Here is a 26,040-nt window from a genome sequence, read left to right on the forward strand (position 1 = left end):
CTGTGTGTCATCTCCTCCTGTATATAGTATGTACCTGTATGTCATCTCCTCCTTATATAGTATATACCTGTGTGTCATCTCCTCCTGTATATAGTATATATCTGTGTCATCTCCTGCTGTATATAGTATATATGTGTGTGTCATCTCCTCCTCTATATAGTATATACCTGTGTGTCATCTCCTCCTGTATATAGTATATACCTATGTGTCATCTCTCCTGTATATAGTATATATCTGTGTGTCATCTCCCCTGTATATAGTATATATCTGTATGTCTTATTCTCCTGTATTAGACCACGTTCACACGTTATTTGGTCAGTATTTTTACCTCAGTAAGCTAAATTGGCAGCCTGATAAATCCCCAGCCAACAGGAAGCCCTCCCCCCTGACAGTATATATTAGCTCACACATACACATAATAGACAGGTCATGTGACTGACAGCTGCCGTATCTCCTATATGGTACATTTGTTGCTCTTGCAGTTTGTCTGCTTATTAATCAGATTTCTATTTTTGAAGGATAATACCAGACTTGTGTGTGTTTTAGGGCGAGTTTTATGTGCATATAGTGACTTTTGTGAGATGAGTTTTGTGTGGCGACATGCAGGTGGCAACTTTTTGTGTGTCGAGTTGCATGTGACAGGTTAGTGTAGCAAGTTGTGTGCAGCAAGTTTTGCGCATGGCGAGTTTTGCGCATGGCGAATATTATGTGTGGTGCGTTTTGAGTATGTGCAAGTTTTGTGTGAGGCAACTTTTCCATGTGTTGCAACTTTTGTGCATGTGGCAATTTTTCCGCGTGTGCAAGTTTTGCGTGAGGTGAGTTTTGCATGTGTGGCGAGTTTTGCGTGAGCCTAGTTTTGCATGTGGCGAGTTTTGCGCTTGGCGAGTTTTGAGTGGCGACTTTTGTGTTTTGACTTTTATGTGGCAAGGTTGGTGTAAGTCCCCCTTGTTCGCATCTGGCAGCTGTCAATTTGCATCCAACACTTTTCCTTTCACTTTTTCCCAATTATGTAGATAGGGGCAAAATTGTTTGGTGAATTGGAGCGAGCGGGGTTAAAATTTCGCCTCACAACATAGCCTATTACGCTCTCAGGGTCCAGACGTGTGACTGTGCAAACTTTTGTGGTTGTAGCTGCGACGGTGCAGATGCCAATCCCGGACATACACACTCACATTCAGCTTTATATATTAAACTAGCTGAAGAGCCCGGCGTTGTCTGGGCATAGTAAATATCTGTGGTTAGTTATATCACGTCACTTCTCTAATTTTCCCATCACGCCTTTCATTTTCCCAATCACATCTTTAATTTTCCCCCTCACATCTCTCATTTTCTCCCTCACATCTCTCATTTTCTCCCTCACTCCTCTCATTCCCCCCTAACACTTGTCAGTTCGACCTCACATCTGTCATTTTCCGATCACTCCACTATTTTCCCTCACTCCTCTCATTTTGCACTCACACCTTTTCATTTTCACCTCACACCTCTCATTTTCACCTCAGTATATACATGTTTGTCATCTCCCTTATATATAGTATACACCTGTATGTCATCTCCAGTATATAGTATATACCTGTATGTCATCTCCCCTGTATATAGTATATACCTGCTGTGTGTCATCTCCCCTGTATATAGTATATACCTGTATGTCATCTCCTCCTATATATAGTATATGCATGTATGTCATCTCCTCCTATATATAGTATATACCTGTATGTCATCTCCTTCTATATATAGTATATACCTGTATGTCATCTCCTCCTGTATATAGTATATACCTGTGTGTCATCTCCCCTGTATATAGTATATATCTGTGTGTCATCTCCTCCTGTATATAGTATATACCTGTATGTCATCTTCTATGTATAGCATATACCTGTATGTCATCTCCTCCTGTATATAGTATATACCTGTAGGTAATCTGCTCCTGTATATAGTATATACCTGTGTATCATCTCCTCCTGTATATAGTATATACCTGTATGTCATCTCCTCCTATATATAGTATGCACCTGTATGTCATCTCCTCCTCTATATAGTATATACCTGTGTCATCTCTCCTGTATATAGTATATATCTGTGTGTCATCTCCCCTGTATATAGTATATACCTGTGTGACCTCCTGTATTAGACCTCGTTAACACGTTATTTGCTCAGTATTTTTACCTCAGTATTTGTAAGATAAATTGGCAGCCTGATAAATCCACAGCCAACAGGAAGCCCTCCCCCTGGCAGTATATATTAGCTCACACATACACATAATAGACAGGTCATGTAACTGACAGCTGCTGTATTTCCTATATGGTACATTTGTTGCTCTTGTAGTTTGTCTGCTTATTAATCAGATTTTTATTTTTGAAGGATAATACCAGACTTGTGTGTGTTTTAGGGCGAGTTTCGTTTGTCAAGTTATGTGTGTTGAGTTGCGTGTGGCGACATGCATGTAGCGACTTTTGTGAGATGAGTTTTGTGTGGCAACATGCGTGTAGCAACTTTTTGTGTTTCGAGTTGCATGTGACAGGTTAGTGTAGCAAGTTGTGTGCAGCAAGTTTTGCGCATGGCGAGTTTTGCGCGTGGTGAGTTTTATGTCTGGTGCCTTTTGAGTATGTGCAAGTTTTGTGTGAGGCAACTTTTGCATGTGTTGCAAATTTTGTGCATGTGGCAATTTTTCCGCGTGTGCAAGTTTTGCGTGTGGCGAGTTTTCCATGAGGTGAGTTTTGCACTTGTGGCGAGTTTTGCGTGAGCCTAGTTTTTGCATGTGGCGAGTTTTGCGAGTGGCGAGTTTTGAGCGGCGACTTTTGTGTTTCGACTTTTATGTGGCGAGGTTCGTGTATGTGTGGTGAAATGTGTGCTGAGGGTGGTATATGTGTTCAAGCACGTGGTAATGTGTGGCGCATTTTGTGTGTGTGTTCATATCCCCATGTGTGGTGAGTATCCCATGTCGGGGCCCCACCTTAGCAACTGATCAGTATATACTCTTTTGCGCCATCGCTCTCATTCTTTAAGTCCCCCTTGTTCACATCTGGCTGCTGTCAATTTGCCTCCAACACTTTTCCTTTCACTTTTCCCCATTATGTAGATAGGGGAAAAATAGTTTGGTGAATTGGAAAGCGCGGAGTTAAAATTTCACCTCACAACATAGCCTATGACGCTCTCGGGGTCCAGACGTGTGACTGTGCAAAATTTTGTTGTTGTAGCTGCGACGCCTCCAACACTTTTCCTTTCACTTTTTTCCCCATTATGTAGATAGGGGCAAAATTGTTTGGTGAATTGGAACGCGCGGGGTTAAAATTTCGCCTCACAATATAGCCTATGACGCTCTCGGGGTTCAGACGTGTGACTGTGCAAAATTTTGTGGCTGTAGCTGCAACGGTGCAGATGCCAATCCCGGACATACACACACACATACACACACACATACACACACACATTCAGCTTTATATAGTAGATGGCCTATCCTTAGCATAGATATTCATTATGTTAAGCCTGTAAAAATACTTTAAGGACTATATTTTAAGGACTACACGTTAAGACTACCCTTTAAGAACTTCAGTAAAACCTCGCCATTACAAAGTGTGCAAAAGCAAATGTATACATCCATCTCAGTCACTATCAGGCTATGTACACACGTTGCGTTTTTGCAGCTTTTTTATTGCAAAGTTTAAGCTGCGTCTAAACTGCTTACAAAAAGCAGGTTTTGCTTAGTTTTTGCTATGTTTTTATTGCTGCGTTTTTGTCAGGGTACATTTTCCTCTTGTGCATTCTGATAAAGTTTGGTGCATAAACAAATAATCTGATTTACCTTCATCAGGTTTTGACAGCAAAAGCGCAGCAAAACCTGATACCTGCATTTTTTCAGTTTTTTTTTTTGCATTACCCATTGCTTTCAATGGGTGAAAAATACTGAAAAAACGCTGAAAGAAGTGACATGCAGCATTTTTCAAAAACGTAAAGCAGTCAGGAAAAAAAAGCAATGTGTGCGCATGAGATTTCTGAAATCACCTTGACGTTGATGGTACTGTGAAACGCAGGTGAAAATTTGCGTTAAAAAAAGATGTCAAAATGCAACATGTGAACGACCATTGGTACATTTAGATAAAATAACATTTTTTAACAATGAAATAGCAACACCAAGAAGAAAAAATCATGAAGTTATGGAAATTACAGGATATCGATCATGTTAATGATATGACGTGCAAAATACCGATGAACACCCACTCACACAGCTATTAACCATGAGGCGAGTTCAGAATTATACAGTAGATGCACAAAGAGAACACTTATATATGGGGCCAGCTACATATACATATTGAGCACCGTCTTACAGTCTATTAATGATGCCCATAGTAGATCAGATAGGCTTTCAATGTAAGTGCACCCCACAATTATATTGGTATAATGACCAGACATTAGTAATTATAGCATTCTTTCAGTGATTTTTTTTGGGTGCCATAACACATGGCATGACATCACAGGTTAAAAAAATTTTTTTTTATACCAGTCAAAGTCTATTATAAAATGACAGCTTGCAGGACACCTCCCTCACAACACAATCGTATGACAAGAAATAATTGGCACATCTCTGTTTTTTCCAGGCAACAAAAAGATTCAGCAAACTTTCCGGCAGTTAGTTTGAGCTGAAGTCACGTAAATCAAATTGGATTCCAGCGGTGCTAAAACAAAACTCACATGATGCCCTTGCAGACAGAATTGGAGTTTGACTTTATAGAAATTATTTTACAGTTCAGATCTGTCACTTCCAAAGAGGTGTTTATTATGCTAGTTACAGCTGTCAGTGGAAAGGACTAAATCTAATTTACTTTAATACAGTGACCTATACGATTTCCTGTGTTATGTCATAATGTTCTGTTAAAGTGGCATTCATTGTGTGTTGTAGATGGTAATGAATTGATTTTTGAAGAGCCGCTTGCTGGGGAGAATGCAGTATATTTATATGACACAGTTGGGGACCTTTTTCCTTTACATTTGACAGAATAACTATGCACTTGTAGACTTGAACATCATTAACACTAGTTTTTTCAGCAAAACATTAAAATGAACTGTTGTCATCATTAGCACAGAACTGAAAAAAAAACAACTCCTCACCACTCATATTATATATTAGAAGATGTCCTTGATCGCAGAAAAATAGAATAAAGTTAATGATAAATTCTTACGCCTAACTTAGAGGATCAAATAGTTGTTAAGTGCCATGCTGTAATACAATAACAGGACTGCAAAAAAAAAACGGATGAAGGATAACAATGGTTGAACGGTGTGTTGACTTCTTGGCATTAAGAGTTTGATGTCACATTGCAGATTGGATTGACATATTACCAATGACAAAGTTAAAAGTATATGGGTAAGTTGTTAAAAATGATTTCAGAGATTTAGGCCACTGGTTTAAAAGGGTGGTTTGAAACTAAAATCTAATCTAATAATTTTTTAAATATACTTTAATTAAAAAGTCCCTTTTGGATTACCACCGGATCAGAGTGGTGTTTCCCATGCTGTCATGCCACACCTGTTCTTTGCTGGTTGGAGAACTACAAGTTCTATGGCCTCTACGCGACATTGCTGCATTTTAAGTGCGGGTCTGCAGATAAGTGCATAGTTAAACACAATATCATCGTTTAACACAAGAGCATAGTTTGTATTGATAGGCGAACGTCTTATCCGAGCATGCTCAGGTGTTATCCGAGTATCTGGGGCATGCCAGTATATTATGTTCATGTTCCTGTGGCTGCATGATTTGCAGTTATTAGACAGCCTGAACACATGTGGGGATTCCTTAACAAACAGGCAATCCCTGCATGTGTTCAGGCTGTCTAACAGCCATAAATCATGCAGCCACTGGGACTCAAACATAATATCGAAGCATGCACAAGTCACTGCTCTGAGTATACTGAGCAGCAGCTGTAACAGCGCCCCCAACCCTGACTGACAGCCGGCTGCAATGTAAAGCCAGTGTCAGGCAGGGCCAGGGGCACGGTTACAGTGGCTGCTCTGTATATTCAGAGCATGACTAAACCGGCGCCGCCCCTGCCCTATGACTGAATACCGAATGCTGACATAGAGAATAAAGATCATTTTCTCCCCGCTATATTTGGCCGTGTGTAGGTGCCGGGTAGCATCATAACCGGTTAACCTGCAAGTTAACCTCATATCTGCAGGTTAATAGTGTAATTACTGGTGATATGTTCCCTTTAAAAAGTAAGCAAATAATAATAGGGTCCATATTATGGAGGATTTTAACTATCCAGGCATTCAATGGGACATGGAATATTCTGGTTGTGCTAAAGGATGCTCGTTCTTATCCGCAGTTCAAGACAATTACCTCTCTCAGCTGATAGATGAACCAACCAGGGAAGATAATCTGCTGGATCTGGTCCTGTCAAATAGACCAAATACAATCTCAGTTCTACAGGTCAGGGAGCATTTGGGATCCAGTGACCATAATATGGTGAGTTTCAATGTAAAATTCAATAAAACATTTCAAAGTAGAAATGTAATAGCGTGAAACTTTAGGAAAGCTGGTTTCACAAATTAAGGGAAGAGCTTAATTGTGTAGACTGGGACCATGTCATGGTAACTGGGGATGCTGAACATAAATGGGGCATGTTTCAGGATATACTACTAGAATTCTGTAGAAAACTTATACCCTCTTTTAATGAAATTTCCAGGAATAAAAATAAACCATTATGGATAAATATGGCGGTATAAACTTTAATAAGACAAAAACAAAGGGCATTCAAAATCTTGAAGGCAGAGAATACAGAAAGTTATTTGCAGTGAAACAAATCACCAGCTAAATTAAAATAAATGCCAACATTTTTAGAAATCCAGCAATGCCAAAAAGTATAAACCAGATGGTATCTTCCCCTTATAAGATGATAATAAGATAATTATAGAGGACAAAGAAAAGGCCGAGATATTAAACAGGCACTTTTCATTCAGGTTCACCAATGAACTGACTGATCTAGGGATCATTCAAAAAGGGAAAAATCAAAGTTGACCACCTGATATAACTAGTTAACACAAAAAGAAGTATACCTGCATCTGAGGAAATTAAACATTGACAAATCCACCAGCCCAGAGGGCATTCACCCACAGATATTTAGGGAATTGAGCCCAGTAATTGACAGAGTGCTGTATCTCATATTCTTAGACTCTCTTGTAACAGGGTTGGTGCAACAGGATTGGATTATGGCTGGCACGGAAATTTAAGAAAGCGGATCCCAGCAACTACCATCCGGTACATCTGACATCAGTAGAGTGCAAAGTTTTTGAGGGTTTTATAAGACATGACCTGCAGAAATATATTGCAGACAATAATAAAACAGCTGACAACCAGCACAAATTCATAATAGATAAGACGTGCCTAACCAACATTGGGTTGGGTTTCTATGAGGACGTAAATGACTGGGGGAAACTATATGTAGATGAGTAAGGAATTGGCTAAAAGACAGGAAGCAAAGAGCTGTCGTAAATGGTGCATTCTCTAAATGGGATACATTCAGCATTGGGAACTGCAAGGATCTGTGCTAGGACTGGTTCTTTTATTTTAACTTTATTAATGACCTTGCGGATGGGATTGAGAGTAAAGTGTCAGTCTTTGCTGATGACATCAAACTATGTAGGATATTAAAATCTGACCTTGACATTACAATATTGCAAAATGATCTGGTTAAGATGTCTGAATGGCCAAGCTCTTGACGAAAATATTTAATGTTAAAATGCAGAATAATGCACCTGGGGACAGAGTAATCCTATTGCTGCATATACATTAAATGAAAGTATACTAGGGAATACAGAACAGGAGAAGGACATGGGTATTCTTGTTACAGGTAAGCTCAGCAGCAGTACTCAATGTCAAGCAGCAGCAAAAGCAAAAAAGATTTTAAGGTGCATAAAAAGAGAGATAAAATCCAGTGATTCCAACGCATTGTTACCCCTCTATAAATCCCTTGTGAGGCCACATCTAGACTATGGTATCCAGTTTTAGGCTCCACATTTTAAAAAGGATTTTCAGAAGTTGGAGTCAGTTTAAAGGCGAGCAACTAGATTATTACAAGAGATGGAAAACCTCTTATACGATGATAAGTTGGAAAAGTTGGACTTGTTTAGCTTAGAAAAAAGACATTTCAGAGGAGATGTCATTTATATGTATAAATAGAAGTGTATAGAAATCAAGAAAAAAGCTGAATGGCACTGAGAAACAGGTGAGTACTCACTGTTTGAGCAGATTTAGCAGAGTCCAGTAGGTTTAGCTGAGTCAACAACCCCACCAATCGGTAATCCACAGAATATGGCATGCTTGCTTGAAGAAACATATGTAGAAATCCAAATAGGCAAGAAAGTAGCAGCACCACACAAATCTTCCGATAAAAAAACTTTTGTCCTTTATTTCAACAACGTGCTGTGGACATGGTTACAGAGGGCAGGATAGTTCTGGAACAAGCTAGTTAGGTTAATGGACTACGGCCGTTTCGTGTGTTACATGCTTCAACGGGTCCAGAACAGCTGATTTGATCAGCTGTCATGTGCCTCCAACAGCCACGGTTGGAATTGCTATCTTCCCTCAGCTGTTTACATGTTAAATACCGATATCAATTACTAACAGCTGCATTTAACTTGAGCATGCGCGTCACAAAGACTAGCCCATTGGTGACCCTGTCACATGATTGCAGGGCGCTGATGGGTTTTCATGACAGCGGGGAGGGTCTGCAGAAAACCACCATGCTCATGATTGCCTGTGGCTGGTGTTCATGGGAGATGATGATTTCTTCTACACATAGTAGGACTGAAACCCTGCTATGTGTAGCACAAACGATTGGATGATCACAGCTTCAAGTCTCTTCAGGGGACTATTAAAACCAGTAAAAAGTAAAAAAAATGCTTAAAAAAAAAAGCAAATATAAAAGATCAAATCACCCCTTTTGCCCCATTAAAAAAATATAAAAATACAAGTTCGGTATCAGAAATGTCCAATCTATCAAAATATAAACTAAATTTATTTGATCTGGAAATAGCGTAACGAAAAAAAAAACCAAACTCCAGAATTAGGTTTTTTGGTCGCTGCAACATTGCAATAAAATGCAATAAAAGGCAATCAAAATATTGTATCTACCCCAAAATGGTATCAATAGAAATGTCAGCTCGGTGCACAAAAAATAAGCCATCACCCAGCCACAGATCCTGAAAAATGGAGACCCTACTGGTCTTGGAAAATGGCACCATTTTTATTTACAAACATTGGATTTGTTTCACCTCTTAAATAAAAATGTACCTATACATGTTTTGTATCTGCATACTTATAATGACCCGGAGAATCATAATGGCAGGTTAAAGGGAACCTGTCACCTGAATTTGGTGGGACAGGTTTGTGGTCATATGGGCGGGGTTTTCAGAGGTTTGATTCACCCTTTCCTTACTTGCTGGCTGCATGCTGGCCACAATATTGAGTTGAAGTTCATGCTGTGTCTTCCGTATCTTGCCTTGCGCAGGCGTGTACTACGGAGGACAAAGCATGAACTTCATCCCAATATTGCGGCCAGCAGGTAAGGAAAGGGTTAATCAAACACCTGAAAACCCCGCCCATATGACCACAAACCTGTCCCGCCAAATTCAGGTGACAGGTTCCCTTTCATTTTACCATTTAGTGAACAAAAAAAATTGTGGAATTGCACTTTTTGTTTGCAATTTCACCACATTTTGAATTTTTTTCATTTTCCAGAGCACTATATGGTAAAATAAATGATGTCATTCAAAAGTACAACTCATCCCACAAAAAACAAGCAGTCATATGGCCACATTGATGGAAAAAAATTAAAATTATGGCTCTGGGGGGAAGGGAAGCAAAAAGCAAAAATGCAAAAATGGAAAACCGCAAGGCTGTGATGGTATGATATGGTGTAGGTTATCATTTTGTTTATGTTCATATTTTTACTGATTCTAGGAGTGTTGCCTTATTGCTTTGTATCATTCTGTGTATTCCCTGTCTAGAGTCTCAATTATCTTACAAAAGGTACAATAATTGAATTAGCTCAGTTACCATCTGCAGCCTGAATGTGTCCTTGATGAACCCCTGATGACTTTTCCTGACTGTCTATTCATGACTAGTGTTGAGCGATACCTTCCAATATTCAAAGGTATCGGTAGGTATCGGCCGATATCCAAAAAATATCGGATATCGCCGATACCGATACCCGATACCAATGCAAGTCAATGGGACACAAATATCGGAAGTGATCCTGGATGGTTCCCAGGGTCTGAAGGAGAGGAAACTCTCGTTCAGGCCCTGGGATCCATATTCATGTAAAAAATAAAGAATAAAAATAAAAAATATGGACATACTCACCCCTCCGACGAACTCTGGCTGTCACCGCTGCGAGCGCCTGCCTCCGTTCCTAAGAATGCAGTGAGTAAAGGACCTTCGATGACGTCGCTGTCAGGTGACCGGTCACCTGACTGCTCATGTGACCGTGACGTCATCAAAGGTCCTTCACTCACTGCATTCTTAGGAACGGAGGCGGACGCTTGCAGCGGTGACAGCCAGGGTTCGTCGGAGGGGTGAGTATATCCATATTTTTTATTTTTATTCTTTATTTTTTACATGAATATGGATCCCAGGGCCTGAACGAGAGTCTCCTCTCCTCCAGACCCTGAGAACCATACGCACCGCACACGCCGAAGAAGACTGGGAACTTATAGGAACTTCCGATTCCGATTTCCGATACCGCAAAAATATCAGAACTCGGTATCGGAATTCCGATACAGCAAATATCGGCCGATACCCGATATTTGCAGTATCGGAATGCTCAACACTATTCATGACTCCTCTGCTCTCCAAATGCCATAAATCTTCCCCTGTAGTGCCTTGATCTCTGAGGCACCGTTTCCAGGTCTGGGGGCCTGAAAAACATCCAACTATTCTGCCTACCCCTGGATATAAAGAGGGGGCCTGAGGAGGACATGTAGACCAGTAAGATAGATTCTTTGTGGGATGCTGATGCTAAGGCCGGCACCCCAGAAAGACTTGGAGAAACCCTGCTTACCCTGGAAAATACTGCTGGAGGAGCCCTATCCTTGTTTTATCTTCTGTGTGGTTGATTGCTTTATGTACCTTTTCAGTTTGCATGTAATAAAGGTCCTTGGGACTGTTCACTCCTCTCTTGTTCTGTTGATTGTGTGATACTGGAGTAGAATCCCATGACAGTCATGAAGGGATTAAAAACAGGGACACTAGACAATGTTAGATGTGATCCAGTTCCAACTTTTTAAGATGTGTTGCTACCATCAATTTCTAAATGAAATGGAAAACTGTGTTCTATGTTCTGTTATGAATAAAATATGGCTTGAAGAGATTTCCGAATCATTGCATTCTTGTTTTGTTTACATTTTACACAGTGTTCCAACTTTTTGGAATTGAGATTCTATAAAATAAAAGAGTTAATAGCCATACCCATTTTAACTAAGGCACACATGTGAGATTTAGGAATATTAAAGTATCAGATATGTGAAGAAAATCAAAGATATGTCATTGTGGCTTGATTTGTTTAAAAAAAACACAGAAAAGAACATTTTAGTGATAACTTCCATGATAGCTTTGACTTGCCAGGACCTCATTGATACCAGGAATTGGGATCTGTAGGCCTGAATGTGGCAAAAGTCAAGCTTGCTCATTTCAATGTAATTCATCATCAATGGGACTATGGAAATAGCCGAGTGCTGTAGTTAGCTGTCCCAGACATTCTTATGGGACATTATTATTATTAATTGTTATAGCGCCATTTATTCCATGGCGCTTTACATGTGAGGAGAGGTATACATAATAAAAACAAGTACAATAATCTTAAACAATACAAGTCATAACTGGTACAGGAGGAATGAGGACCCTGCCGGCGAAGGCTCACAATCTACAAGGGATGGGTGAGAATACAGTAGGTGAGGGTAGAGATGGTCATGCAGCGGTTTGGTCGATCGGTGGTTACTGCAGGTTGTAGGCTTGTCTGAAGAGGTGGGTCTTCAGGTTCTTTTTGAAGGTTTCGATGGTAGGCGAGAGTCTGATGTGTTGTGGTAGAGGGTTCCAGAGTAGGGGTGATACGCGAGAGAAATCTTGTATACGATTGTGGGAAGAGGAGATAAGAGGGGGACATGGGACAAACCCTTTAAAGGGAGCCTGTTAAATGATTCATGCTGCCTAAACTGCTGGCAGCCATGTACTGTATATTATTCTCTGAAACACACCAACCTTTCAGAGAAAATATGCTTTGAAATCCATCCAGCAACCATAGCCAGAGACAAGACAAGTTCTAGCTGGCTCTTAGCTCTAAGTAGCACTGCTGCAGTTGTTTCACAGATGTCTCTCTTGGGTGTACATGGGGAAAGTCTTGTCAATCACCTAGAAAAGTGCTGGGAAGAGCCAGCAGGGGGCGGAGCTGGACTATCCTGGTCTCCAGCTATGGTCTCCAGCCAGATCCTCAAAGTACATTTTCTTTAAATGCTATAGCGTTTCAGAGAATATTAAACCTAGTTGCCATCGTGCAGCCAGTTTGAGTTTCATGCTATTCGTGTTTTGGGTTGACCTTGACCACATACCGTTCAGTTGACTAGCAAAAGCAAAATTGAAGCGCACCACTTACTATACCTTTTTTGTAGTAATATACTTTTCAATGTAGTAAAAATGATGCATGACACACTTTTGACTTATGTCAGGCCAATTACCGGCTATGGACACAATAGGTTTATAGGTCCAGAGAACGTGACTGAATGTACAGCGAACACAGGTCTAACTATGAATATAGCTTTTCAGACACCAAGGAATTTTTTTCTTCAAGGATTTTTAAACTATTTTAACACTGTGATGAAAAATGTATTTGCAAGCTAGCACTAGCACCTTAACAGTTAGAAGAAGTGTTAATTGTGATGTTAAATAAATGATATTTTTGCTGTAATATGTTGTTTCGTAACAAACTAACTGTAATTTGTAGAACACCATGTTTCAAAATAAGAATTTCTACTTTTTTTGCGTAATTATCTTGATTTGAAGTGCTCTTGATAAGTGCAAAATGAATAGCTGTCAATTTCTTGTTTTATAAATTACTAATATTCAAGATCTAACCCAAATGGCAAAGCAGAATTATAGTCAATGCAAACAAACATTTACCAGTGTTATTTCGGTGTATGTCTTGTGCTCTGTTCAGTATAATCTCCTTACAATGATATGGGGCCTTTTATTATTATAGAATGTATAAAATAAATTAGATATTAGAATTTAGAATCAAAACCATCTAATGATACAAGATGGGATAAAAATGTATCGCTTGCATGCAAAAAAGTATCTTGTGCAGCTAACCAAGATAACTTGTCCTTGCAGCAGTTGTAACATTTTCTTGCAGTGTTTCCTTTTTTGTGTGACTTGAGTATGTAGCCTCAGTACATAGCATATTCCCCTACCATGACAAAAAAGGATGCAAAACAACCATATCTACATGATTAAAGCACTACTCCATTGTTTTGTTTTATTTCTGCGCTGGAGTGGTTTCACTAATCTAACTTACCAGCCACCATCTTCAGTTCTTCCTAGCCTCATTCCAGTCCTGATTTGCCATCTTGTGACTGCAACTTCTGACTGACTGAGCTAACCGCCACAAGCTCTCAGTCTAAGGCTGGTTTCACATTTGCGTTTAAAAATGCAGCGTTTTAAACGCAAACGCATTTGGTGAAAAAACGTGTTTAAACGCGTTTAAACGCTGCGTTTTTTAGGCGCATGCGTTTTTGCATGTTTTAACACAGACGCGGCGTTTTTTCCTACGTTTGCGTTTTTGAAACACATGATAAGAAGTGTGTGACAGCTGCCAAACATCAAAATCAACTAGAAAACCCACTATAAACAGAAATACCTTGGGTTAGGGTTAGGGTTATGATCCCTAGTAACCCTAGGGATCCTAACCCTAACCCTAACCCTAAAACACAAACTCTAACCCTAAAACACAAACTCTAACCCTAACCCTAACACAAACTCTAACACAAACTCTAACACAAACTCTAACACAAACTCTAACACAAACTCTAACACAAACTCTAACACAAACTCTAACCCTAACCCTAACACAAACTCTAACCCAAACTCTAACACAAACTCTAACACAAACTCTAACACAAACTCTAACACAAACTCTAACACAAACCCTAACTCTAACCCTAAAACACAAACTCCAACCCTAACCCTAACACAAACTCTAACCCTAACCCTGACACAAACTCTAACCCTAACCCTGACACAAACTCTAACCCTAACCCTAACACAAACTCTAACCCTAACCCTAACCCTAGCCTTAACCCTAACCCTAGGGATCCTAACCCTAACCCTAACCCTAGGGATCCTAACCCTAACCCTAGGAATCCTAACCCTATCCCTTAGATTTAGGGTTAGGGTTAGGGTTGGGGGGTGGCTTATCAGTGTGTATTCTTGTGTTTTTGTATAAAAACGCATGCATTTAAAAACGCATGCAAACGCATGTGCTTAAAAACGCATGCGTTTACATAGACATCAATACGTTTTTTTTGCCGCAAAAAAAGCATGCGTTTTTTTGCAGCAAAAAAACGCCGCTAAAAATACTACATGTTGCATTTCTGCAACACAATGCATGCAGAGAAAAAACGCATGCGTCGTCAAAACGCGTCAAAACGCATGCCAAAAAACGCATGCGTTTTTAATGTTAAGTATAGGGGGAAAAAACGCATGCTTTTTTTGCGCAAAAACGCAAAAAAAAAAAAACGCAAATGTGAAACCAGCCTAAGCCTATGAGAGCCTGAATGAGACTGTCATAGACTTACATTGAGTTATGAATTCTGGATCTCTCCAGCAAACAATTGAGCAATCCAGCAGGTCACAAACTGCTGGAGACCAACAGAAGCAGCCCCAAGAACAGAAGAAAAAGGCAGCTGATAAGTATAAGACTAGGGCTAGGGAGCTCAGATTAGTGGCAGCACTCCAGCACTGCAATAAAAAAACGCTGGAGTGGTGATTTAAAGATGGAGTCAAAGGTTAGATTAGATGTTTGAGTTCTCTTCTGCTTCTGAGTGGGTTTGTCACTCTACTGATAAACCTTCATATTTGCTGATGTTGCAATATTCTGTACATAATATTCTGTACATATTTTCTAGTACATGATCCATTTTCACTTCATTTGTTCATACAGTGCCAGGTGTTCACTATACAGTAGGCGCCAACCAAGAAGTTATTAAAGGAGTTATTCTGCTCTCATTCAGTATATTTACACGTATTAAACAGTATACCTGGTATATGCCACAAACACACATTTAATTTTTACATTGTAGCTATAATATTACAGTAAACCTGTTTATATCCTTTCATACATTGTATTCTTAATTATATTTATTTTATTTATATATACTGTATATATATATATATATATGCAGTGTTTTTTCTGTATCATCTCTATGCTGATGACACACAGATCTACATCTCTGGACCAGATATCACCAGCCTACTAACCAGAATCCCTCAATGTCTATCCGCTATTTCATCCTTCTTCTCCGCTAGATTTCTAAAACTTAACATGGACAAAACAGAATTTATTGTCTTTCCCCCATCTCACGCGACCCCCCAACGAACCTATCCATTACAGTAAATGGCTGCCCTCTCTCCCCAGTCCCACAAGCTCGCTGTCTTGGGGTAATCCCTGACCTCTCCTTCAAACCGCATATCCAAGCCCTTTCCACTTCCTGCCGCCTTCAACTCAAAAATATTTCATGGATCCGTACATTCCTAAACCAAGAATCTGCAAAAACCCTAGTCCATGCCCTCATCACCTCCCGCTCGACTCCCGCCTCGACTACTGTAACCTCCTGCTCTGTGGCCTCCCCTCTAATACTCTCGTACCTTTCCAATCTATTCTAAACTCTGCTGCCCAACTAATCCACCTGTCCCCCCACTATTCCCTGACCTCTCCCCTCTGTCAATCCCTTCACTGGCTCCCCATTACCCAGAGACTACAGTACAAAAGCCTAACCATGACATACAAAGCCATCCACAATCTGTCTCCTCCATACATCTGTGACCTCGTCTCCTGGTACATTCCTGCACGCAACCTCCGATCCTCACAAGATCTCCTTCTCTACTCCCCTCTTATCTCCTCTTCCCACAATCGCATACAAGATTTCCCTCGCGCATCACCCCTACTCTGGAAATCTCTACTACAACATTTCAGACTCTCACCTACCATCGAAACCTTCAAAAAGAACCTGAAGACCCACCTCTTCCGGCAAGCCTACAATCTGCAGTAATCACCGATTGACCAAACCACTGCACGACCAGCTCTATCCTCACCTACTGTATCCTCACCCATCCCTTGTAGATTGTGAGCTCTCGCGGGCAGGGTCCTCTCTCCTCCTGTACCAGTTGGAACTTGTAGTGTTCAAGATAATTGTACCTGTTTTTATTATGTATACCCCTCCTCACATGTAAAGCGCCATGGAATAAATGGTGCTATAATAATAAATAATAATAATAATATATATATATATAATATATTTCTGAGTCATATGCCATTGTGCAGTGGCACAGAATAAGGTGATTGTACAAAAAAAGGGGTTAAAAACACCCAAAGAATATATTAGCCAAAAAATTATCTTTATTACAAACTCACAGTAAATATATACACAATTTCATTATAAAACACAGAGACTGTCAGGCAATGGTGCAGGTATCAAAACCGAGTAATACTACACCTAGTACTGTGCCTCAATCATCAGTAATAAGGTGCTACATGAGCTACCAAAATAACAAACTGTACAGGCACTAAGATACAAGCTAAAGTAAGACAACGCACTTACTAGAAATTACGTGTTTAGTTGATCCCTGCTGGGGATCTCTGGGGTGGCAGGGATCAACTACACTTCATTTCTAGTAAGTGCGTTGTCTTACTTTAGCTTGTTTCTTAGTGCCTGTACTGTTTGTTATTTTGGTAGCTCATGTAGCACCTTATTACTGATTATTAAGGAACAGTACTATGTGTAGTATTACTTGGTTTTGATCCCTGCACCATTGCCTGACAGTCTCTGTGTTTTATAATTAAATTGTGTATATATTTACTATGAGTTTGTAATAAAGATAATTTTTTGGCTAATATACTCGTTGGGTGTTTATAACTCCTTTTTTGGTACAATGCTGTAAAGAGTTTGCTTAGTTTATGATTTAATATATGTATTTTGTGAAATAACAGAATAAAGTGAACCTGACAGCTCCACTAAGCCTCCTAAACTACAACCATAGTTTGATAATAAACCCAATATATGTACAATTAAGTGTGAAAATGTATATTCATAAGCCTTACTTGCACTATGCAGATTATCCAGAATTACAGTGGGGCAAAAAAGTATTTAGTCAGTCAGCAATAGTGCAAGTTCCACCACTTAAAAAGATGAGAGGCGTCTGTAATTTACATCATAGGTAGACCTCAACTATGGGAGACAAACTGAGGAAAAAAAATCCAGAAAATCACATTGTCTGTTTTTTTATCATTTTTTTTGCATTTTATGGTGGAAAATAAGTATTTGGTCAGAAACAAACAATCAAGATTTCTGGCTCTCACAGACCTGTAACTTCTTCTTTAAGAGTCTCCTCTTTCCTCCACTCATTACCTGTAGTAATGGCACCTGTTTAAACTTGTTATCAGTATAAAAAGACACCTGTGCATACCCTCAAACAGTCTGACTCCAAACTCCACTATGGTGAAGACCAAAGAGCTGTCAAAGGACACCAGAAACAAAATTGTAGCCCTGCACCAGGCTGGGAAGACTGTATCTGCAATAGCCAACCAGCTTGGAGTGAAGAAATCAACAGTGGGAGCAATAATTAGAAAATGGAAGACATACAAGACCACTGATAATCTCCCTCGATCTGGGGCTCCACGCAAAATCCCACCCCGTGGGGTCAGAATGATCACAAGAACGGTGAGCAAAAATCCCAGAACTACGCGGGGGACCTAGTGAATGAACTGCAGAGAGCTGGGACCAATGTAACAAGGCCTACCATAAGTAACACACTACGCCACCATGGACTCAGATCCTGCAGTGCCAGACGTGTCCCACTGCTTAAGCCAGTACATGTCCGGGCCCGTCTGAAGTTTGCTAGAGAGCATTTGGATGATCCAGAGGAGTTTTGGGAGAATGTCCTATGGTCTGATGAAACCAAACTGGAACTGTTTGGTAGAAACACAACTTGTCGTGTTTGGAGGAAAAAGAATACTGAGTTGCATCCATCAAACACCATACCTACTGTAAAGCATGGTGGTGGAATCATCATGCTTTGGGGCTGTTTCTCTGCAAAGGGGCCAGGACGACTGATCCGGGTACATGAAAGAATGAATGGGGCCATGTATCGTGAGATTTTGAGTTCAAACCTCCTTCCATCAGCAAGGGCATTGAAAATGAAACGTGGCTGGGTCTTTCAACATGACAATGATCCAAAGCACACCGCCAGGGCAACGAAGGAGTGGCTTCGTAAGAAGCATTTCAAGGTCCTGGAGTGGCCTAGCCAGTCTCCAGATCTCAACCCTATAGAAAACCTTTGGAGGGAGTTGAAAGTCCGTGTTGCCAAGCGAAAAGCCAAAAACATCACTGCTCTAGAGGAGATCTGCATGGAGGAATGGGCCAACATACCAACAACAGTGTGTGGCAACCTTGTGAAGACTTACAGAAAACGTTTGACCTCTGTCATTGCCAACAAAGGATATATTACAAAGTATTGAGATGAAATTTTGTTTCTGACCAAATACTTATTTTCCACCATAATATGCAAATAAAATGTTAAAAAACAGACAATGTGATTTTCTGGATTTTTTTTACTCAGTTTGTCTCCCATAGTTGAGGTCTACCTATGATGTAAATTGCAGACGCCTCTCATCTTTTTAAGTGGTGGAACTTGCACTATTGCTGACTGACTAAATACTTTTTTGCCCCACTGTAGTTTGGTATAGCGTTGACATTCCTCAGACTAGTCCAGCCAAGCATCCCTGTGTTTGAGGGATAAAAAAAACCCAAAAACAAAATAATCAAGGGAGCATCCGTAATAAAATAGGAGCAAAGCTGGCCACTTTTGACCTGGTGACCGGTCCTTTTTACGAACCAAACCGTTGTATTGGTCAAATAAAATGCCTGACTACAATTGCATCCACAATGTTGTACTTGTGGCCATTGTGAAATTCATCCGATATGTGCGAGAAATAAGAAACTTTGAGAGGGAAATGGGTACATGTTCTGAAAGGAACAAGGACAAGTGTCTTCTTTGTGTTGGATGAGACTCACCCATTCAAGTCTGTGGGTGCACAAAAGAAAATGGATTCCAAATGAATCAGCAGGATAGCATCTGTTTTAATGGATACATTATTGTTTAGCTTAGGAAACTATATTTGGTCTTGTATATTTTGTCTTTGGCATCAAAAATGGATGCCAAATGGATGTTAAGTGAGGAAAAAAAACAGTCTGGGTTTTCTGGATGAAACTATAGTTTATTTTTTATATGTTCGTATCAACCTAGCCTTTCAGACCATAACTATGTAGATCATTTTTTCATTATCTTATTTTTCTACAAAACCTCTATATAGTGAATTCTCATTTTAAATCACACCATAATTTAATAATCAGCTCAAACGCTTGAGAACATATGGTTTATTTGATAATTGGACAAATTGAAGTCACTTATATCTGTCTATATGTATCCTGACCCAAAAAAGAAGCTTAAGTATTGGGAAGCAAAATTGTTCAGGGAAAGCAGATGAAAAGATATTTGTGGTAATGTGAAAATGGAACCACAAGGCTTCAACTAGATACCTTCACAGAGAAAGAAAAAGTAGCAAAATGCCTTCCCAATCCCTGTAGCCTTCAAAGGCGTCTGCAATGCAGGACATCTGGGTGTCCACGACTGATTTCCTCTTTAATGTATTTGCATCTGTGATGTGGGGAGTGAATTAGAATTCATTTTACAAGTAGAAAATTGTAGCTTGCGCTGTTGCATGTCGGCATTGCAGAGGTCTTGCGTCCAGCTTTGTATTGAGCCACATGATGTCAAGATGAATCATGGTTTTTTTTATACTCTTTCAAATAAAAATAAAATCTCTTGACAGACCAGAGCTGAATACATCCATTTCTGTTCTATTGTGTTCAATCAGATTATTCCCTGTCTTCTGTGGCATCATTTTGTTTTCCCAAACGATTCCTATGCAATAGAAATATTAGAGATCACCCGGAAAAACTAATTGAAGTGGTAAAGCTACAATCTGTATTTCTTAAATAGTCAGTGTTCCTGATGTTCATTTTATACTCAGATCAGACACTGCATGTTTCATTGTTAGATGAGTTAGCTTAAAATCCATGAGGGATTTAATGTCTGCCAAAATTACCTTTCATGGAAGAATCAGTTATTATATCCCGTTTTATTTATTCCTTGTTTTCCGCATCTGCTAATACATTCCCTCTTTTAATGATATTCTATAATACCCTCCTTATATATTTGTTACCACTCGCCTCTTTCTCTTCAGTCGTCCTTATTAATAATACATTCATTTTATGCCACTTCTTCTCACTATTATAAAATCCTTGTAATTCTGCTGAAGCTTTTACTGATGCAAATTATATTCTTTTTAAGGCATAAGTTTGATTTTCTTTATGGCATATTAAGACATATATAAGATAGGTTTGTGTGTCAGCTTCAAAAGGAATACAAAAGGCGGAATATCGCGCTAGGATGTAATTAGAAATGTTTAATAAACTGTCGCTAGTAAAAGTGTGAAACTTTAATCCATATTTATTTATTGCAATAAATAATGCAGAAAATAATAATAATAAAATAGCATATATACAGTATATTTGTTGTTTTGTTAAAGTCAAATAGATAAGGAACAATTATACAGAAATGCTTGAGAGGTTTGGGAGGATCAACAGAAATTTGGCTAAAGACAGGAAATGGGGAAATGTAGAAAAATATCAAAATAATCAATACTTACCTGATGAATTCCCTGTTTCTCCAATGTCACTGCTTTGATGCTCCATGCCAATATACCATAGGTTTACTTCTCTGCAGCGGTCACATAAAGTCTACGCACATGACTGCTGCAGACAATCACTGGCCTTAGTTTTTTTTTGCAATATGTCCTATAGGGGAATTACCCACTGCAGTTCTAATGCATTTATTTCTACAAAACATCTGAATCAGCAGCCACTGTTTTTATATGTAGTACTGAAATATGGTTTTGCATAGATACAGAACTACAATGTTGTACAAGATCATTGTTTGCGTGTTAGATCTATAAGGTGATATGGTTATATTGCTAATGATTGTTATATAGTCCTTAATTGGCAGATAAAGAAATACTAGAACACACAAACATAAACTAATCACTATATAGTGAGAGTCCTTCTTATAGGGAACCTGTCAGGTCCTTAGAAATATAATCAGAGCATGCTAGAGATGATAATAAGCATACCAAACATGTGTCTGCTCCATTACAGTCATTGTTGAAGAGGCAGCAGGGCGCAAACATGACAATCTCTAAACATACCCAATGCTCAGTTGATTGACATCCCTTTTAACTGCCCAATGACTGGAAAGGAGCAGGGTGCAGCACAAAAAATTCACCATTGTTCTCCAGTAATGCCAACTGCTCAGTTGATTGAGATCTTGCTCAATAAATTCACAAACTAAGTGGGACATTAATCAACTGAAAAGTGGACATGCTTGGAGAACAACTGAGTGTGCATACACACTAGAGAGGGAGAGGACTGTACCAAAGAAGGCTGCTTACCGTGCGCACACTCTAGAGGGGGAGGGAAGGAGAGAGTAACAGGCTAAAGCAGCGGTGCGAAGAGACACAGACAAGGACCTGGCGGGTCACGTGACCAGAGCGGGAAGGTCCTAAAGACAAGAGCTAGCACCCGAGAGTACTGGGGGGGTGCAAGGCTGAAAATAAGGGTTGGCAATGCCGGGAGCGACGTCAGACATGCCAAGGTCAGTAACAGGAGGACAGTGCAGGACAAAAGGAGTGAGACAAAATGTAGTTAGGTGTCAAGCCGGAGTAAATTAACATTAGAACCAAACAACGAGCTACAGAGTCAACAGGCAATAGCGAAGTGGGGGACAGACTGGATTAGCAACAAATCCACGATATGTCCAACCTCGTACTCCATGTGACCCTCCACCAATACCAGAGGAGCCACGGACCCAGGATCCTCTTTGACTGATCCCAATGGTTTCAACAGGGATTTATGGAATACGTTAGATATTTTAAACGTGGCAGGAAGACGCAACCTAAATGCCACCGGGTTAATTATTTCCACAATCTCATATGGACCAATGAATTTTGGCCCCAATTTGGCCAAATGAATCTTAAGATTGATGTTCTGTGTGGAAAGCCAAACTTTCTCCCCACCTGAAATATGTGCTCCAGAGTTCTCCTTCTATCTACAAAAAATGTATACCTTGAGTCCTGAAGATATTCCGGCGGACTTCAGCCCACAGATCTTTTAACTGCTGAATGGATTCCTCCACCTTTGGGCACCCGGAATCTAATCACAAAAATTAATCCAAAATGTTCATTAATCCCATAGTTGACCAAAAATGGGGATATACTGGTGGACTAATTTTTGTAAAAAGCAAATTCAGCCAAAGGTAGAGCGTCACACCAGTCATCCTGTCTGACAAAGGTCAAATACCTAATAATCTGTTCCAGGGATTGATTCATGCATTCAGTTTGGCCATTGCTCTCCGGATGATATGCAGCGGAGAAAAATAATGAAATGCCCAATTTCTTACAGAATGCCCTCCAAAACTTGGCCACAAACTGAACACCTGTGAGACACCACATTCAGGGGTACCCCACGCAAGCGGACCACATGCTGTACAAACAACCTAGACAAATTTCAGCTGAGGGCAAAGCCGCTAAGGGAACAACATGGGCCTGCTTGGAAAACCTGTCCACCACTACCCATATCACAGTATTGCACAGTATTGCACAGCAAGGTGGGAGGCCGGTGACAAAGTCCATAGACAGATGAGTCCATGGCCTATCAGGAATCGGCAAAGGCACCAATTCCCCAGCTGGCCAGCCATGGGAGCTTTTGAAACAGGCACAAACCCCACATACAGATATGAATTTTTTGACATCAGAACCTAGTGAGGGCCACCAAAAAACCCTGGCCACTGTCTGTCGTGTGGCCATGATACTGGGATGGACACTAAGCTTGGACTCATGAAATTCTTGTAGAAGCTTAGAATGCAATTGTTGAGGAACAAACAATTTATCACCAGGCTTAGAAGCAGGGGCTAGAGATTGGGCCCCCACAATCTCTCACTCCAACTCAGAGGAGACCCCTGCCACCTCCACCCTGAGATGAAAAATGGGAAACTCCTGTACAAGGCATCCGCCTTAACATTCTTGGTAACATGGACGAAAAGTAATAGAAAACTGAAACCGTGAAAAAAAAGCGACCAACGAGCCTGTCTAGGAGTTAGTGTTTTTGCAGACTCAATATATGCCAAATTTTTATGATCCGTGATTACGGTAATCGGATGAGCCGCCTCTTCCAAAAAGTGCCTCCATTCTTCGAACGCCAATTTAATTGCAAGAAGTTCTCTATTGCACACATCAGAATGTTTCTTGGCAGACGAGAACTTCCGGGAAAAAAGGCACAGGGTTTGAGGATAGTTAAAGTGGCAGGACCCTGGGAAAACACTGCCCCCACCACACCTCAGAAGCGTCCACCTCCACAGCAAAAGGTTTGGACGAGTCTGGCTGAATCAAAGTTGGAGCAGGCATAAAACATTTTTTGAGAGCCATGACTCCTTGGCGGGCCCTGACCAATTCCTTACATCCACCCCCTTGCGGGTAAGATCAGTTAAAGGTTTAACCACTTGTGAAAATCCCTTAATGAACTTTTGATAATTTGTGAATAACAAAAAGCGCTGCAGCCCCTTAAGATCTCGTCGTTGCACCAGTCTGCAATTGCCTGCACCTTCTTGGGATCCATGCAAAACCCCTCACAGGAGACATAAAGACCACCAAAGGAGGCTGTATACACACTTATACCATACCCCCAGGGGACGGTGGCACCTCAGAGCTCCAGTGCGCATTCAGGTAATCTAACTCTGCTATTCGGTCATTTTATTAGACCTTTCTTGCTCATACTCTAAGTGTGGTATACAGCCTCCTTTGGTGCACTCAGTTTGAACGCGGTTTTTGCATAGTACTGATTAGGTTAGCTTTGAGCAATCACACTGGATCACTTTGTACTTTTATGTACCTGAATGTGCCTGTCTCTGTCTATGGTGCCACCGGCTTCTGGCTTACCCTGTCACATCCCTTGTTGTACAGGTCCTTCTCAAAAAATTAGCATATAGTGTTAAATTTAATTATTTACCATAATGTAATGATTACAATTAAACTTTCATATATTATAGATTCATTATCCACCAACTGAAATTTGTCAGGTCTTTTATTGTTTTAATACTGATGATTTTGGCATACAACTCCTGATAACCCAAAAAACCTGTCTCAATAAATTAGCATATTTCACCCATCCAATCAAATAAAAGTGTTTTTTAATAACAAACAAAAAAACCATCAAATAATAATGTTCAGTTATGCACTCAATACTTGGTCGGGAATCCTTTGGCAGAAATGACTGCTTCAATGCGGCGTGGCATGGAGGCAATCAGCCTGTGACACTGCTGAGATGTTATGGAGGCCCAGGATGCTTCAATAGCGGCCTTAAGCTCATCCAGAGTGTTGGGTCTTGCGTCTCTCAACTTTCTCTTCACAATATCCCACAGATTCTCTAGGGGTTTAGGTCAGGAGAGTTGGCAGGCCAATTGAGCACAGTAATACCATGGTCAGTAAACCATTTACCAGTGGTTTTGGCACTGTGAGCAGGTGCCAGGTCGTGCTGAAAAATGAAATCTTCATCTCCATAAAGCATTTCAGCCGATGGAAGCATGAAGTGCTCCAAAATCTCCTGATAGCTAGCTGCATTGACCCTGCCCTTGATGAAACACAGTGGACCAACACCAGCAGCTGACATGGCACCCCACACCATCACTGACTGTGGGTACTTGACACTGGACTTCAGGCATTTTGGCATTTCCTTCTCCCCAGTCTTCCTCCAGACTCTGGCACCTTGATTTCCTAATGACATGCAAAATTTGCTTTCATCAGAAAAAAGTACTTGGGACCACTTAGCAACAGTCCAGTGCTGCTTCTCTGTAGCCCAGGTCAGGCGCCTCTGCCGCTGTTTATGGTTCAAAAGTGGCTTTACCTGGGGAATGCGGCACCTGTAGCCCATTTCCTGCACACGCCTGTGCACGGTGGCTCTGGATGTTTCCACACCAGACTCAGTCCACTGCTTCCTCAGGTTCCCCAAGGTCTGGAATCGGTCCTTCTCCACAATCTTCCTCAGGGTCCGGTCTCCTCTTCTCGTTGTACAGCGTTTTCTGCCACATTGTTTCCTTCCAACAGACTTACCATTGAGGTGCCTTGATACAGCACTCTGGGAACAGCCTATTTGTTGAGAAATTTCTTTCTGGGTCTTACCCTCTTGCTTGAGGGTGTCAATGATGGCCTTCTTGACATCTGTCAGGTCGCTAGTCTTACCCATGATGGGGGTTTTGAGTAATGAACCAGGCAGGGAGTTTATAAAAGCCTCAGGTATCTTTTGCATGTGTTTAGAGTTAATTAGTTGATTCAGAAGATTAGGGTAATAGGTCGTTTAGAGAACCTTTTCTTGATATGCTAATTTATTGAGACAGGTGTTTTGGGTTATCAGGAGTTGTATGCCAAAATCATCAGTATTAAAACAATAAAAGACCTGACAAATTTCAGTTGGTGGATAATGAATCTATAATATATGAAAGTTTAATTGTAATCATTACATTATGGTAAATAATGAAATTTAACACTATATGCTAATTTTTTGAGAAGGACCTGTATTTTTGGTTTTTTACCTTTTAAATATACTTACTTAATA

Source organism: Ranitomeya imitator, chromosome 6 (genome assembly GCF_032444005.1).
Source record: "Ranitomeya imitator isolate aRanImi1 chromosome 6, aRanImi1.pri, whole genome shotgun sequence".
Classification (NCBI taxonomy): Eukaryota; Metazoa; Chordata; class Amphibia; order Anura; family Dendrobatidae; genus Ranitomeya; species Ranitomeya imitator.